Raw genomic sequence first — 17,598 nt, forward strand, 5'->3', positions numbered from 1 at the left:
GCCCCGCGGCAGCCCCGCACGGGGGTCGCCGCCTTGGCGTGCCCGCCGCGGGGACATCGGGGACCTGCGGGGCGGCGTTGGTGGGGAAGGGTCTGATGGAGGGGACAGACCCACTGACGCGTGGCCGCTGCGACTCGCTGTCCTCACGCGTGGGAAAGCGCGGCGGCGGCTTGCGGCGGGCTGGGGGCCAGCTCCGCTGGTAATGCTTCCCGAGGGGATGACCAGGGGTCAGGTGCGGGGAAGGGGGTCGCTGCCAGTGGAGCCCCAGCTTGCTTCGGGGGTATCTGGCTCCGCGGGGGAGGAGGAGGCGGACAGCAAATGGGGACGAGAGACAGCTCCTGGGGGCGGCCGTCCCCACCTCTGGGACTGCGGTCAGGTCGGGGCCGACTGGGGAGGGATCACCGGGAGTGGGGCCAGGCGATGCCGGGGAAGGTGCAGGACGGCGCATGCAGGTCTCCGGTCGCAGTGTGGCCCCGCTCGGGGATGTGCAATCCTTCTCTACCTGCCCCGGGCACTGCGCAGCGAGGAACAGAGGGAAGAACGTTTTACACTATCTGCGGATCGGGACCTTTTTTTCAGCCGCTTAAAAGCAGCATCTTGTTTCCCTTTTTGCAGTCACTGAATCTGGCTAATGTTGCATGTGCTGTCTTACTTCCCAAATTGCCCAGCTGCATGAACTTCCCCGCCCTCCTAGGCTTTCTAAATGTGAGCAGGTTTGGTGGTTAGGGAGAAGGTAGGTGACTTTCTCCTCGCTTTCTCCCTAGCAGAGCTCATCCGGACCCGTGGTCACGCACATCCCATTTATTGTGCCTCGATCAATGGCTCTGGCGCTTCCTCTGTGGTGCTCCTTGGTCATTATCCCTGAGAATGGCTCGTCTCAGACCTGTAGTGCTATGGGCAGCTCTTAGAAACTTCTCAAACTTCAGTGCGCCTCGCCATCTGGGGAGGGAGAAGGTGGGGTGAAGTGCCCAGGCATGGGACACTCAGACACGGGAGGGTACATTGTGATTTCCACTCCTGCTAGCATGCAAAAGTACCCCTTGGAGGAGGTGGATCCTGTGTTTGTGTCGTACAGAATAGTTCTGTGGTAAATTTTACCTGCTGAGAGGAAATGTGGCTTCCCTTGTAACTGCTGTCCTCCTTATGGGGCTTGAACACTTAAGTATGGAACTTAATACTAGACACATATATTTCTGCCTGACTCCATTTGGACTTCTTACTAACAAACTGGCTGGAGAGTTGGGCAGGGAGAAGAAATTCAGTGAAACACAAGACCAACAAGTGTGGAGTCTTGCATCTGGTAGAGAATAGCCCCATGGACCAGTAGAGGTTAGGGACTGACCTGTTGGAGAGCAGCATAGTGGAAAGGGACCTGGGGGTCCTGGGGGACTGAAGGATGACCATGAGCCAGCAATGTGCCCTTATGGCCAAGAGGGCCAACGGCAGCCTAGGGTGGATTAGAAGGGCTGCGGTTAGTAGGTTGAGAGGGGTTCTCCTCCCCCTCTACTCTGCCCTGGTGAGGCCACATGTGGAATATTGTGTCCAGTTCTGGGTCCATCAGTTCAAAAGGGTTCTCAGGGAAGTGCTTGAGAGAGTCCAGCACAGAGCCGCAAAGATGCTGAACATCTCCCTTATGAGGAAGGGCTGAGGCAGCTGGGGCTCATTAGCTTGGAGGAGAGGAGTCATGAAGGCGATGGAGCACCCAGAGAGGTTGTGGAGTCTCCTCTCTGGAGACATTCAAAACCTGCCTGGATGTGTTCATGAGTGACCTACTTGGGGTGATCTTTCTTTTGCAGGGGAATTGGACTTGGATGATCTTTTGAGGTTTTTTCCAGCCCCTAACATTCAGTGATTCTGTGATTTACAGGCACCATAAGCACAGTAGTAATGTACCACAAGAGTGATGTTAAGGAATATATTGCAACTCATATATTGCAATTGTTGTGGTTGGTTTGTTGGTTGTGGTTTTTTGTTTGTTTTTGTTTGGTTTGGGTTGTTGTTTTTTTTCCCCTGGCAAGGTCTGTACAATTCCATTCAGTTCCAGTAGCAAAGCAGTGGGTTCATTAAGATGCAGCTATGTTTTGTATATTGTCTTTTTAGCTATGCACACTGCTCCCTCAGAGCAGCAAGGATGTTCTGCACATGTGTAATGAATAGCAAGAGCGACTGCTTGCAGAGCCTTTTTGTGATGGTGCTAACGACCGTGTGGGTGGGGGAGCCTTAATGAGGCATCAGGGCAGCTGCAGGTGATGGCAACAACTCATTTAGTGGGCGGGAGGCGTCCGCGGCTTCCCCAGCTTGGCGGGGGGGGCTGGTGAGGCGAGCCCGGGGAGGGGCTGGGGCAGAGCCCGTGGGCGTTGGGAGCCCTGAGGAGCAGGTGGAGAAATCAGGCTCTGAAGTTGTTTACTAATAAGCCCAGGGGATATGCACCTGTTCTGGTGGGGGTGTTTGGTTGCTGCCATGGCTGCTGTGGGGAGACAAGGGGCGATGGATACAAACTACAGCGCAGGAGGTTCCACCTCAACACGAGGAGGAGCTTCTTCACTGTGAGGGTCACAGAGCCCTGGAACAGGCTCCCCAGGGAGATTGTGGAGTTTCCTTCTCTGGAGACTTCCGAGACCCATCTGGATGTGCTCCTGTGCAACCTGTGCCAGGTCCAAGGTACTGCTCTGGCAGAGGGTTTGGACTCGATTTTCAGAGGTCCCATCCAACCCCTAAAATCCTGTGATCCTGTGATCCTTGCCTCTAGCCAGGTGAGCACTTCTGCAGGGAAAGTCTGTTGTGATAGAGATGGATGGCCTCAGAGAGGGCTGTTGAGCAATGTAGTAGTATTCTGGGAAGGGGAATTTGACTAGAGTATCTTTCCTGTTGCTTAAGAAATGAAGGTTGCAAGTATCAGCAAACATCAGCCTTTCTCTCCTTTAAACACAGGCAGAGATGAGCTTCAATTTGAGCTATAACCTGGCACGCACAAGAAGTGTCCCTCCTGTTGCAAGGGCAGGTTGACACAGCTGCAGGAATCTGGTCAGGAGGAGTGTGCAGGGCCAGGTGGGGTGAGAGCCTATAAGGCTGGGGCTGGTGGCCAGCAGGGTGGCACCCATGGAGCAGGAAGAGCTCAGGCTGTTGGACTCGCATGGTGGGAAGTGAAGGAGGGATTGTGCAACTCTCTTGGGAATGGATTTCCTTTCCCAGCCTCTGCAAAGGGGTTGTGAGGCCAGCTGCATAGGAAGAGGTTGTCTCTTGACTCTTGTGAGGCTATTAAAGCTCTGAAGGATGATCTTGATGTGTGGCAGGGTGTTTGATTGGTTGCTTTTATCCTGCCAGTAAAAAATGTCTTCCATTGGTGAAGATGCTGTTTTAAAATCCACCTTCTCCCTGTGACTTAAGGAGGTGTGTGTGAGGTATAAATAGCAACAGACCCAAAAGCCCAAGGGGGCAAGAGGGAGATCTGCAGAATGCAGGCGTAAGTGAGGGTGGTTGCTGTACTTGCAGCTGTGTAGTAATAAGGACAGAGCTGCTCATGTCTTGCTCTTTCTCTCTTCCCTACATTTTTTTTCCCCCTTCTTCCCATGTGTTTTGCCCTGGAATGTGAGACTCCTACAACTGTCCCATCTGTGCTTCCTGTTACAGTGGCACTATGGCTTCTTGCCTACTCCTTGCCCTGCTTGTCGGACATGGGTGACTGGTCTGTGACCAGCTGGCTCCAGACCCTGGAGCAGGGAGGAGGTGCTGAATGCACTGTTACTGATGAAGGGGTGTGCTGATGGCACTTACTTGTCTGCCATCCCTGTCAAATCCTCTCAGACCAACCCCTTGTGACTACAGTCATGGGTGAGTCCCCTGTGATGCAGCCCCATGCATGTGGTATAAAACGTCAAGTGATGGGAGCCTGTTCGAGCTCTGTAATGGAGATCAGAGTGACTGTCAGCCCAGTGCTTCAAAGAAAAGTGGTTTGCATCCTTGTTTTACTGCCCCTGAGCAAAGGCATAAGCTTCACATTTCTTATCTGATGGTCTCCCAGGGCTTTGCAGGGCATTGGTAATGTCTGCAGTGCTCCCCTAAAGGAGGCAAGCCTTGCCTTTGTAACAGAAGGCAACAGTTCAGTGTTGATAAGGATTAAAATGGTGACTTAGTAGAAAGATGAGGTGTTTGCTTGCTAGTTAACATGTTTTAACTGGGAGGGGAAAGGGGTGTGGGTCTGTTTGGGACTTTGGTATGTGTTCTTTTCAGTAAGTTCTTGCAAACACATGGAGATATGCTTTGGATTAAACCACAAAGTGGAGACATGAATGAAAGACATGAGTCTTGGTTACAGTCTGGGGCCCTTTATAAACTCTTGTTAATGAAAGTCAGAAAATGATTGATTCACAGTAACACCATCTAGGCTCTCAACAAACATATGTGGTTTCTCCTCAGCCGAGCATCAACACAGCTGTTGTGCTTAGCTAATTGTCTTGGTGTAATTGGCAACTGAAGAAAACTGGGTGATGTGCTGCTCTGTACCAATCCAATCCAATTTTCAGCTGAGGTTTAAATGCCTCCCTTTAAATGCAGTTGAACATTGATGTCCTGAATAACCTCATAACAAATGTAGTAACTCTCACATGTGGGAATGGTGAGTTTTGGAGATGGGAAGAGCCTCTGTTGGGAAGTAAGCAGCAGGAGTGCAGAGTCATTTACTCAGCAGGGGTTTAGGAGATTAAATGCTTTTTTCGTGATTGCTGCCACAGCCTGCCTCAAACAGCTATCTACCACATCCACCCTACCAAGCCATCCTGCACACTGGCATCTGTGCCAGTGTAATATTTCTGTCTCTTGTAGCACAGCTGCGTTTTGTAATGTAAATAGGGCTCCTGAGGATGCTCTGACCAAGACAGGCTCACTGCAGGTGGGCACGGGGCTGTGGGAATGCTCCGACTGCCAGGCCTGGGCCTGCTGCTTGTGCTACCCACAAAGTGGTCACTGAGGTTTGCTCCATCCCCCAAGAGCCGTGGCAGGGATCCGTACAGGCAATGGGAGCAGTGCTCCTGTAGCCTTGGGCTTGGAGCTCGCTCTGTGTCACTACCAAAACTGCCAGGAGCCCCCTCCTAAAGCTAGCAGTGCTGAAAAAGCTCTGTGCCCTGGGTTTTCTCTGTTGACTGGTGTGTCAGACCAGTCTCACGGCCATTCCACACACCTTCACCGCTCCCCACAGCAGGCTCTGTGCATGTCCTGCCTGGCAGGGGACTGGAGATACCATCCGCATGAGTTTATTGTTCAGGGGTTCCACTGATCACTTTCATTGAGCACCCACAGCCCAGGAACACAGGGAGTGCCTATGCAAAAGTGCTTGTACTGCTGTATTTGGGAGCATGGCTGGCTCTTCCAGCTGCTGCCAGCAGCAGTGCTCTGGAGGCAAGCAGGCAACTGGGCAGCCCATGTCACCGAGGCTCTGCAAGGCTGTGCACCAAAGTACCATCGTCTTCTACATCTGAATTCTGAACACTTGTTCAGCTGAACGCTTACTCCACAATGTTTCCATCTCAACATACAGCACATATGAAGCATTTAATGACTTGGCTGAGTCCCTTATGTCTTCATGGCAAATGCCAGACCTGTGACCTAAGCTCCCTAACCAATAGCCAGTGCCTTCCTCATAGCCATCCTGCCTGGATCAGGGGAAATGAGGGATGCTGTTCTCCTGTAAACTCTAATTTGCTGTAGCCTCTGGAAAGGAAGGAGCCATCACAGACAGGGAAGTGCATCTTCAGGCAATAACAACTGGAGAACCCAGAGCTGCAGGGGGCATGGTGAGGAACCAAAAATTAGAGGTGCCCCAGTGATTGAAGATGATGTGTAGCACGTGCACCAAGGACATAGTTGTTCCTCTCTGAAGCTGCCTGGCTGAAGCACAGATCCAGACCCAGCAAGTAAATTGGGATCCTGTAGTCACACAGCCAGTCTGACTACCTGTGTGTTGTTTACTTCATCTTGGAAGTTGAGTCATTTGTGCTTTTCTCTTGGGTCAGCAGACAGGACAGACTGGTCCAGTCTGTACTGCAGACTGTCAGCACAGCTCTGTGGGTCAGAGATGTCTTACATGGCCTTTTCCCCAAGGAGCTGCTGGTGCAGGTGCATGATACAGCCAGTTTCTGGGCTGGTACCACTTATTTGGTTCTGGTTTGAGGGATGGATAGGGAAGTGTCAGTGAACAAACAAGTTCTCTGGCAGTAGCTGGCAGAAGGCATTTTCATTTGAAGAGCTATGGTGCAATTTGATGAGGGATTAGATTTGGGAAGTTCTTGCTGTGTGCTACAGTGCATGGAAAAAGCTTGTGTGAACTGGAGAAATGACTGTGAAAGTTCACAAGAGAAAATTCTGTTTAAAAAACATGTTTAGTAAGAATACACCAATCTCCTGGTACCCAAAGTTCTTATTTAGAATAGAATAGATTTAATCAGGTTGGAAAAGACCTTTGAGACCATCGAGTCCAACCTATCACCCCACACCATCTAATCAACTAAACCATGGCACCAAGTGCCTCATGTAGGCTCTTCTTAAGCAGCTCCAGTGGTGGTGACTCCACCACCTCCCTGGGCAGCACATTCCAATGGCCAATTTAAAGAACTGAAAATAAATTCACTTTAATCCAGGGAGCAGAGCTTTAAGAGGAAAAAAGAAAACCTCTTAGGAAAAAACAAACCAAACCCAAACCATAAGTTGCTAAGGATGACCAGAGGAGCTGTGAGAAGCTGCAGTGGAGCAGGGCTGGTGCTCTGCTGGCATGCACCCCTTCTGCAGGGATAAGCATCAGGGACGAACCTGGTTTCCCACTCTGGGAGAACAGCTGTGGCTGAAACCACTGGGAGCAATTTCTCTTGTGGCTGGTGGGCCTGGATGGGCATGAGAGCAGCTGTCTCTCAAGGTACGAGCGTGGCAAATCCCTGCTGGCAGGGAGGGTTTGGCTGGCTGCTGCCTGTGCTGCTGCTGGCTGGGGTGCAGCAGTGGAGGTCAGCTGCAGCAGCGCAGGACCCACGGTGTGGCAGGGTGCTGCAGAGGGGGGGCCTGGGAACTGCATTGGTTTGGTCTGAAGTTGAAAAGAGCAGGGTCAGGGCTCACCAAAGTACTTTATTTCTTTTTCTCCCCACTGACCTCTTGCCTACTTCGTGGGCAAAATTCCATAGAAAGCACGTCTGGGGATGGGTTGGTGTATGGCAACATTGTCTTTGATTATAAACAGCTCTGTCTGGAAGTAAATATCTCAGAATTATGGGATCAGACCGAAACTCCCACGTAACACAGGGGCTTGGCCACTTCCACTTTAATAAAAGGCAGCGTTCCTCCCCCTCCTTGGGTGCACTGTGCTCTGCCCTGCATAAAGATTTTTCTGAGGTCTTTTTGGGTTTGGATTTTTTGGTTTCTTTTTTTTTTTTGATCTGCTTAGAATAAAAGTGTAGTGCAAGGCTTTGGAAAAGCCTGGGAAGTAGAGATCCACCAGCCTTAGCGAGCAGTTCACCCTGCAGGCTTCTTGTTTCTGATTGTAGGAATCTCCTCCTGACACAACCAGGAGCAGCAGCCACCCCCAGAACAGGAGTGATGCCTGTGCTTTTCCACTTGCTTTTGTGGCTTAAGAGACTTCATAGTTTTAGAAATATAGATATATTTAGGTAACTATTAAAAAACCAAAATACTTTTTTAAGAGTTCTATCTTTGCTAGTGATGACTGCAGCTAGGCTTTGTAGAGTTGACACAGGGTTTGGGGTGCAGAGGTGGGCAGCTAAGCAGTTGGGGCGTGTTTCGAAGGTGTTTGAATAACACTTTGGCAGCAGTGCTTTGAAAGAGGTGGGTCTGAGCCTGGAGGTTCTTGCAGTTCATGCTCAAGTTGTGACTTGAGCCCTTCCCTCTCAGACTTAAAACGGGAAGCAAGTCTTGGGCTGCAGTGAGAAGAGGATCTCCTTCTCAGAGCCTGTGTGTGCTCCGAGGCAGCCAGCTTGGGCAGGTGACAAGGGGAAGAGTGTGTGCAGGCCCCTGTGAGCTGAGATAAGCTATCTGCAAAGAAATCTTTTGATCCAGAGTTGCTCTGCAGATCTCATCAGTGCTATTTATTGCTACCAAGTATGACGGCTATTAAGGCCTGAGAAGAAAGAACTAGATCACAGAGAGCAGGAGTTGTGCAAGGTTTTGCCATATCAGTGGTGGCTTTAGCTGGAAGTCTCTCCCTAAGTGTGTGAAACATGGAGCTTTCTTCTGCTGAGGAATTCAGCTGAGCCAGCTGCAGCCCAACAGCCTTCCAGAGGCACTGTCAGCTGGCTGTTTCTGTGGAATAAGCCAGTGCATACGTCCATCAGACCCAGTGCCAGACAGCTCCAAATTCTCATGGTCCCACTGTGGGTGAGCTGAAATCAATACTAACACAGAGGTGCTCTTTGATGTCTGCTGGTCACAGGTACAAGCAGTAAGGTGGCCACCACTTGTGGTAGAAAAATACCAGAAATGCAGAAATTTGGGCTGCCTTTAAAAGCAGAGGTGTGGCAAGCCCAGACTTCTGCAGCTGGAGGCTGTCTGTTCCATGTGTTCCATCACCAGCTTCATCCTCACTACCTGTCTGGGAAGCCTGTCCTCTCTCCTTTGTTGAAATCTGGTGTCTTCAAGGATATTTTGCATTTTTGTTGCAAGCTTTAAAAATCTCCTTTGTACTCTTGAATGGTGGGAACTTCTGCTCTTTTTATTGCCAGACTTCAGATTTCTTCATCGCCCTGGGCCTTGCAGAATCAGGCAGACAGCTGGGATTGTAATGTACAGTTCTACATCTGCTATAGGAGTGCTTGATCTTGGCAGCTGTTGAAGTGTGATAAAGCCCTGCTGGAGAAGGAAACTCCTTGGACTAATTGAGCTATCTAAAAAGCTGTTGGGATATATTTCTACCTTGCTGTAGTTAGCTGGGCTGAGGGGTAGGATGTGCATCCATCTCATCTAACCAAAGGCAAGTTTCTGATCCCTGTTAGGAGTTCAGTATGTGTGCACGTGCTAGAGGGGTGAAGGCAGCTCTTTTTGCTGCAAGGTGAGTTGTGCATGAAACATTATGAACTAGGCCTGAGTGGAGATGTGATGCAAAGGCAGACCGGCAAGCCTCCTACTGCCTGTGGGCCAGGAGCCATCCTTCCTGATTCTGGAGCCACAGAAGAGCAAGCCACATGTCAAGCCAGGTGGCTTTGGCTCTGCCATCTGCTACTGCAGGAATCTTAGTTCTGCTGGGCAGCATGGGGCTACATGCTTTTTCTCCTGAATTTTTTTCAGGCTATGCAGATGGTTTGCCTCTTGGGGCACTTGGTTGTGCTTGGTGCCTGGGGCTGTAAGTGTCATCACTACTGGGCACTTTAGGAGTTCAGCAGCCTCACATGTCTCATTGAAAGACAAGCACAAGCGCTCCAAAGCAGTGCAGAGTCACTAGTGAAATGCATATGTGACTGGTTTGGGTGGTTTTGGTTTCCCACCACCTTGGTATTTGTGCTCCTCAATTCTATCTTGCTTCACTGAGCAGCAGAGTTAGAGATGAACAGGACTGTTGGTGATGCTCAGCCTACGTGCAGTTGTAGTGTCTCTAAAAGCCAATGGCCTCTGAAACAAGTCATCCCTGCAGCATGACTTCTTGTGTTCTCTGCTTCCTTCACCCTACTAGTTCATCTGGTGAGGCCTCCTTTGGCTGGTCTACAAGAAAACTCTAGGAAAACATGAGGACTAACTGCCCATGGTGTTCATAATCAACTGTTACTGGAGTCTGTCTATAGCTAAGGAGTTAATAATGCAAGACCACTTCTCTACATCAAGCTTTTCTGCTGACAAGGATCTATCTTGCTGCAGAGCCAGGGCTGTGTGGGATAAGAAACAACCTAAATGTTCTCTGAGGTTTATTTTAGAAGGACACTGAGACTCTTGAACGTGTCCAGAGAAGGGCAGTGCGGCTGTGGAGAGGCCTTGAGCACAAACCCTGCGAGGAGAGGCTGAGGGAGCTGGGGTTGCTTAGCCTGGAGAAGAGGAGGCTCAGGGGAGATCTTATTGCTGTCTACAACTACCTGAAAGGAGGTTGTAGCCAGGAAGGGCTTGGTCTCTTCTCCCAGCCAACCAGCACCAGAACAAGAGGACACAGTCTCAAGCTGTGCCAGGAGATGTTTAGGCTCGAGGTGAGGAGAAAGTTCTTCACAGAGAGAGCTGTTAGCCATTGGAATGTGCTGCCCAGGGAGGTGGTGGAGTCACCGTCCCTGGAGGTGTTCAAGAGGGGATTGGATGTGGCACATGGACATGGTTTAGTAGTCATGAGGTGTTGGGTGACAGGTTGGACTTGATGATCTTTGAGGTCTTTTCCAACCTTACTGATTCTATGATTCTGTGATTCTAAGATTCCCTCAGCTTAATGCAACAGAAGTTAGCTGATGCATCATTTAGCAAAGCAACACTTGTTGATGATTTACTCTTGAGTTAAGCATGGTATTATTTTATATAAACACAGGCTGTCCTTACTGCTTCAACTTTACCCCATGTTCTCTTTTCCTGTTGTAGGACACATGCACATTTATCCCTGCAGAGTGTCTTTTAATGAGCAGTGCTAGCTGGTGATACTATCTAGTTGCCTAGATGCCACGTCAGTTTAATTTGCTGCAGCTAGAGCTTTGAAATTGTTTCCCCTAGTGAGATGATACTTCTTGGAAATGAGGTTGTCTTTCAGATGCTGAAAGGAATTTTTGGCTTGTTTAGTCCTGGTTGTCCTAATGCAATACTGTACAGACACTGTACTGATTAAAACGTGTCAGAAACTTATCAGTGCTTGCAAACGTGGCTTGGCTTGTGTCTGAGTTAGTGTGAGCTCTAAGGCCTGGTTCTAGGGAAATTCCTCAGTTTTGTAATTCAGTCCTGAAGTGTATTTGTTACACTGAACTATACTCTTGATTTCTGGGATACTGTGTTGTGATTCTGTCTCTGATCCTGACCCACAGCTATTGAACCACAGAATTATAGAACCAGAGAATGATCTGGGTTGGCAGGGACCTCTGAAGGTCGTCTAGTCCAAACCCCTCTGCAATCAGCAGGGACATCCTCAACCTGATCAGGTTGCCCAGAGCCCTGTCAAGCCTCACTTGAATATCTCCAGGGATGGGGCTCCAACTACCTCCCTGGGCAACCTGTTCCAGTGTTCCACCACCCTCATAGTAAAGAATCTGTTCCTAACAGGCAATCTAAATCTTCTCTTCTCTAGTTTGAAGCCATTGCCCCTCATCCTGTCACTGCAGACCTTTGTAAACAGTCTCTTTAGCCTTCCTGTAGCCCCCTTTCAGGTACTGGAAGGCTGCTGTTAGGTCTCCTTGGAGTCTTTTCTCCAGGCTGAAGTACCCCAGCTCCCTTAGCCTGTCTCCATAGCAGAGGTGCTCCAACCCCCTGATCATTTTTGTGGCCTTCCTCTGGACCCTCTCCACCAGGTCCATGTCCTTCCTATATGGAGGGCTGCAGACCTGGACACGGTGACGTCTCACCAGAGCAGTGGCCGCTTGTTAACGTGGTCTGTCATCTTGGTGCTTGGATTATGGTAGCTGGTCACACTTTCAGCTCAGCAGGCTCTTCATTTGATCACCTGTATATGCCAACATACCGATCACATCCATTTAAATGGGTTACCCTGGCTTACGCTGAGCTAGCAGGAACTGGCATTGTGTGAAGCAGAACAGACCTAGCACTCTGTACTGGTTGACTTCAGTGAACACAGTTTTCTGATCAGGTTGTTCAAACAGATGCTCTCCTTGCAGAGGTCTATTTCTGGAGCCTGAAGTGGGAGCTGGCAGGGCAGGGAGAAGCGAAATGGCAATCACAATTCCCGAACGTTACCCTAAAGGCTGATTTCCCACGTCTGGCTGAGAAGAGAAACAAATGCTTTCTAGACCCAGGAGGCTCAGCATTCCCCAGACCAGAATGATTTATTTTTAATTCTCATAGTTCACTGGAGCTCTTAAACCAAAAGAACAGTGACAGTTTTATTAGACTGCTTAGCAATAGCTGCAGTGAGCTTTGGGCGGTGCTGAGGCTGAAAATCCTCACGCTGCATGGTGCTGTGTGGGTGCTGGAGGGAGGGACATTGAGGCATCTGGATATCCCTGATTCCTGAGAGCCCAGCCCTAGCATGGCCAGGGTCAGGCTTGACTCTGACTTAAACCCTATATTAAATGGCACAGGATTTCACATTCCTGTTTCTTTGGACCAACTGTTTCAGCCTTCCTTCAGTTCTTTGGGTTAGATAATGACCTTCCCCTATGGTTATGTGCTGGGTTTCTTTAATTTCAGCTGAGTCTTTTATTCTCACAGTGGTCAGTTACAAATCCCACAGGAATATCCAGGCCACAGGGACTGGCAGGAACACAGCCAGGTGTGAAGCACAGGGAGTGGTCCCTCAGGTGTCCTATTAGTGCTGTGCAGTAAAACACAGTTAGGCTGTTTACTGTCTCTTTATATCTTGTGTTGCTCCAAAACCAGGGTAAGAGCCATGGGCTGTTGTGTACCACCTCCAGATCACACCTTCTTACATCAGTCATCTGCTTGGTATTTCCATTAGGAAATATGTAGGTCTGGAAGATCCTCCAGTGCTCCCTTCCAGGTATCCTTATAAAGTGTAATTCTGCTCAGACAACCTCACGCTGACATTTGCGATGAGCTACAAAACCTTTGCAGTTTGCTTTCCTTCCCATGCTGGACTGAGGTTTTTGTTGGACATGCTCTGTTTCCAGCATATGTTCCTGTTTTTCCTGATAAACACAAATGGCTGTTGACCCACATTTAGAGTAGGTGAGGAAGGGCCAAATTAATTCCTGGTGCTGCTCCAGCGTAGGCAATGGGCTGACCACAAGGACCAGACTGGATCTAAGGTTTGTATTAGGTTTGCCACAAGTTTTACCAATTTTTATTGGTACATTACTTAACCATGTTTCTGGAGCAATTACCAAAGATGCCTTTGACATGCCAGGAGATTTAATTTTAACATAAGAAAAGCTGCCTCCTGATAGAGGAGGAATGTTGAGCTGGCAGCTCCTTTGCTGAACAGAGATGCTAACGGCTTCAGGTGCTAATAGCACAGATGCGACTGACCCTTGCTCCAGACATAATGATTTGGGCCATGAAAGATGAGGAGACATGCTTGATGAAAGTGCAGCCAAGTCATCTGTGGAGAGCTCAGCAAGGGCTGAGGGCCTCTCAGCTGTTGAGAGCTGTGGAGCTCACAGTGGAGCCTGCATCACGGCACAGGCCCAATCTGTCTGCAGAAGCTTCAACTTCTCCGATGGCTTGGGCCGAAGCCTCTTCAGCTGCTGATGAAATGGTGCTCCTGAAAGAGTGTTTGCTAATCCCACATTCTGGGTTGGAATGTCAGATTTTCTTTCAAGCCTCAATTGTATGATTGCTTTCCCTTGTTCATCCCTACTTATTCCCAAATGTGCAAGCTGGCTCTGCCCTAGTACCGAGGGAAGGAAGTAAAACATTCCACTTTGAATATGTGAAGGGAGCCGCTGCTTAGAGCCAGCTTCTGGATGAAAGAGTGAAATGCCAAACTGTTTGATTTCAATGGAGCAGGAGAAGCTTTGATCTAGAGGAGATGACTTGGTCCGGTCAGTAGCAGGGAACAATTCTTTATAGTGAGTTTAGCGGAAGATTTCGGTTATGATGGCTTTGAGATGTCAGTCATAGCATACATTATGTGAAAGCAAAACCCATAACATCTGAAATTAAGTGTGGAAGCTTTTCTGAAAAGAGAAAAAGCACTTCTGATGTTGGTTGCCAAGTTTTCTTGAAGCCAGAAAGGACTGGGGGAAGCTCATGCCTATCAAGACAGGAATAAGGAGCAATGTGGACAAACGGGGAAGGAGAAAGACTTCCTGCGGCAGAGCTCAAGCCAGAGGTGGGAAGGTGGGGCCAGGATGAAAATTGGAATCTCCTGACCCCAAGTCAGGCTCCATAATCCATGTGTGCTGCCACCTCTTCCCCCTGACTTGGCGTGTCCTCTGTCCCAGCTCACAGCCCTCTGGATGAGAAGGCAGAAGCCACTGGATCCCGGGGTCAGCTCCGGTTGTGTGGGGCTGGGATGGCCAGCTCCTAGCTACTGAGCTGCTTTTATCCTGCGCCAGGTGTCCAGAGCTGGATCAATGCAGCTGTGTTTTGTGGCACTGCAGCTGACCACATAAACACAGCTGGGCCCAGGCTGGGTCCCTGCGCCAGCCGCAGCACGCATGCCTGGAGTGAGCTGTGTGAGTTTTGGTTGGCGTGGCCAGGATCCCGGGGATGTGGTGAAACGCATCTGGCTCGACCCTGCAAGCTGTTGGCAATTCCCAGTGCAAAAGTCTCCCTGGAGTTCATTATTTCTGCAGATTTATTCTACATCCAGCCACTGACCTACATTCTCTTCAGTGCTACTGTCCTCTGTAGACTAAGAATGAATGTGTGGGGACAGGGAACTACCAGGATGATTGAGGGGCTGGAGCACTGCCCTGTGAGGAGAGGCTGAGAGCCCTGGGGCTTTTTAGTCTGGAGAAGAGAAGACTGAGAGGGGATTTAATCAATGTTTATAAATACTGAGGGCTGGTTGTCAAGAGGCAGGGGACAGGCTCTGCTCACTTGCGCCCTGTGATAGGACGAGGGGTAATGGATATAAACTACAGCACAGGAGGTTCCACCTCAGCATGAGGAGCAACTTCTTCACTGTGAGGGTCACAGAGCACTGGAACAGTCTCCTCAGGGAGATTGTGGAGTCTCCTTCCCTGGAGACTTTCAAGACCCATCTGGATGCATTCCTGTGTGGCCTGTGCTGGATTCTATGGTCCTGCTCTGGCAGTGCGGTTGGACTCAATGATCTGCAGAGGTCCCTTCCAACCCCTAACGTCCTGTGATCCTGCCTACCTGGAGAGGGCTTCAGAACATTTCTTCATTCTTTTTTGTGGCTGTATGCTAGTGGGTGATGGAGACTTATCTGGCACAGTCACCTTGTGAGGTATTCTGCTATCTAACAGTTTGTTCCTGCTGAGAAGGACGGCCCAGCCCTCAGGCTTAGAATCCTAGCTCTTTGTCTGCACCACCTCTGGCATTTGTCCTCCTTCTCACCAGCAGGCAACTACTAACTTTGCACCAGGTTATTTTTCTGCTGGCTCCACTTGGTGATGAACTGGGCAGCAATGGGAGCTGGAGTGGCATGAGAGGGACCAGTCCTCTGGGTAGCAAAGCACTGTCAAGTAAGCTCACTTGGTATGTTGAGGATGGTCAGGTCCTTCAGAGACACCTGTATGCCCTCACCAAATGAAAACCATCCTGGTTCTCAAAAGTTTCACAGCCAGGCTGTGCTCAGTGAGAGCTGCTGTCCTGTAATGGCACTGTGATGGATCAGGCTTGTGTGTGTGAGTGCAGAGGTTGTGCTTATACAGTTCAGAAGCTCCAGGCTTGCAAACAGAAAATGGAGAGAGTATGGCTGGAAGGAAACAAGGTCCTCAGTAGGTGCTCAGACAGGCAGGCAGCAGAGACAGCCCTTGCTGTGGCTAGGAGGGCTCTCTGCTTGCTGCAACTGGTGGAGAAGTGACCAGGGTAGCCCTGCCTGCCTCTGGCAGGGTGTGCAGGCAAGGGACTGACCTGTTGTGGTATGGAGCAGGGCATGAGTTGCATCAATCATCCAGTTCCCCATGTCTTCCCACTCTTATGGGGAAGAACTTCTTCCTAACATCCAATCTGAATTTTCATGTGAATAGCACTGGGAATGTGTATGTTAGCAAAGAGATTGGAAAAATGGGCTCCAGTCCTCCAAGAAGTGGCCAAAAGGACCTAAGGAGGGGTGTTGCTGATTATCTGAATGAAGCCACTGGGAGCTTGTGATAGTTCTAACTGTTGAGGGAAACAGTTCTGTCTCTTGGCTGGACACAGAGAATATTCTTCTACAGCTACGAAGCTATAACCTTTGCAGTCAGTTGAGGGGTTTGCACAATTTCCAGATCCCATAAAATGTATGTTGATGAGTTATAAATGGAAGTAAAAGTACCTGGAAAACTGAGTACCGTAACAGTTATGAAGTACTCTTAATGTATGCTGTTACTTCAGCCCAGAACTGGTGGCAATCCTCAAAGCTATAGGTATATGCAACAATGCATGATGGTAGTGGAGGTCTCTCTTAAAGGGAAAGAAATTGCTGTGGTCAACACTGTGCCAGAAAACCAAAACCAGTAGAAATTTCTGCTTGCAATGAAGAGTTTAATTTTAACGTATAGGACAAAGAGATGAGGAATAATAGCTCCAGCAGGGAACAAGGAAATCATACAGCAACTGCAAAAGATCCAGATATATGGAAAATTCAATTCTGTGGAGAATTAAGTCACTATTATGTAATCAAGATCAATGGAAATGAACTGATGTCAGCATTGGACTGGCTTAATGCATGGATGGAAAATTGTCCTCTCAGAGAGACCTGCTAATAGGAGTGGAAGCTCCATGCATGCTGCATTTCCATTAACTGTTGGGGCTTTTTACCTAGGAGGGGCCTGAGCCCAACCCAGCAGAAATAGTGTTGCTGCTAACCTGAAGCTGATTTGGGCTCTGAATCTAGATGATTTGTAGAAGATGGCAAACAGTGAGAGCCTGTGCTGAGCATCTACCTTGTACTGGTTGGCTGGGGTGAAACGTGCTTGCCGTCTTTCTAAGCCTTTTGGTCCACAGGTTGCCTACCCATCACTCTAGTTAAGGGGCTGCAGTGACACAGTAGCCTTGGAATTCTCTTGCCCCAGTAGTTATTTCCTTCCCAAACCCACAGCTGTGGGCTTGGAGGGACTGTGCTTGGCACCAGGAGGAAAGGATGTCCCTTGTGCCCAAGGCATGGAGACTCTGGCAGTGTTACACGTCGATAGTGTTGCAAAAGTGCTGAAAGGCTTTCTGGACTTTGTATGGCATGAGTGTGGTCCCATGGCACAGGCAATGTGGTGGGGAGGGAATGCAGAGCAGCAGAAAAGCCCTGGCAGCTGCACGAGGTGCAGCTGAGGCACCTAGGAAGGTCCTGTGCTTGATTCTGTGTTATGAAAGGACTCTGTAGCAGCAGCAGTCTTGGAACTTGTCCCTGAAAATAAGCTGTCATTAGCCTGGCAGCTGTGCAGGAAACACCAGAGCCTGCTTTCTGGGGTGAGCACACTGCAGTTGGTGTTACTGAGGTATTGTCCTTGGGAGTGAGTGGCACAAGTGCATGTCCCTAGAAATGCACCTGTGTGCCCTGGTGAGGGTAAGGCAATGTGCAGGCCAGCTGGGCAATGCACCATGCCATGGAGCCTCCCTCTGGATGAACAACTCTGGGTCAGCACAACTTAGAGCCATCTCCCTTTGGCCATCTTGAACAGTGCTGATTATTGGGCACTTTGGCCTTGAGAATCCAGCCAAGCATCCTAGCTCCTGATCTTCGAGCCAGAAAGAGGGTTTGGGGGCATTGTTTTGTTTTGTTTAGGGGTTTTATTTGTTTGTTTGTTTTTCTTTCTGGTTTGTGAGTGAGAATTATGAGGGGTAGATGGCATGCAGTAGTTTAGTGAGGCATTCCTGCTCTGGGTGCCTTGGACACTGAGATAGTGATGAGGG

The 17,598-nt window shown here is 49.5% G+C and overlaps 1 protein-coding gene across 1 annotated transcript in view; it reads left to right on the top strand.

Moving 5' to 3' along the window:
• The window catches only part of AFAP1L2 (actin filament associated protein 1 like 2), an 85,318-nt gene that overhangs the window by 170 nt on the left and 67,550 nt on the right, over window positions 1-17,598 (top strand). The gene's annotated exons all lie outside the window — the stretch shown is intronic.

Source organism: Dryobates pubescens, chromosome 8, assembly GCF_014839835.1.
Source record: "Dryobates pubescens isolate bDryPub1 chromosome 8, bDryPub1.pri, whole genome shotgun sequence".
Lineage (NCBI taxonomy): Eukaryota > Metazoa > Chordata > Aves > Piciformes > Picidae > Dryobates > Dryobates pubescens.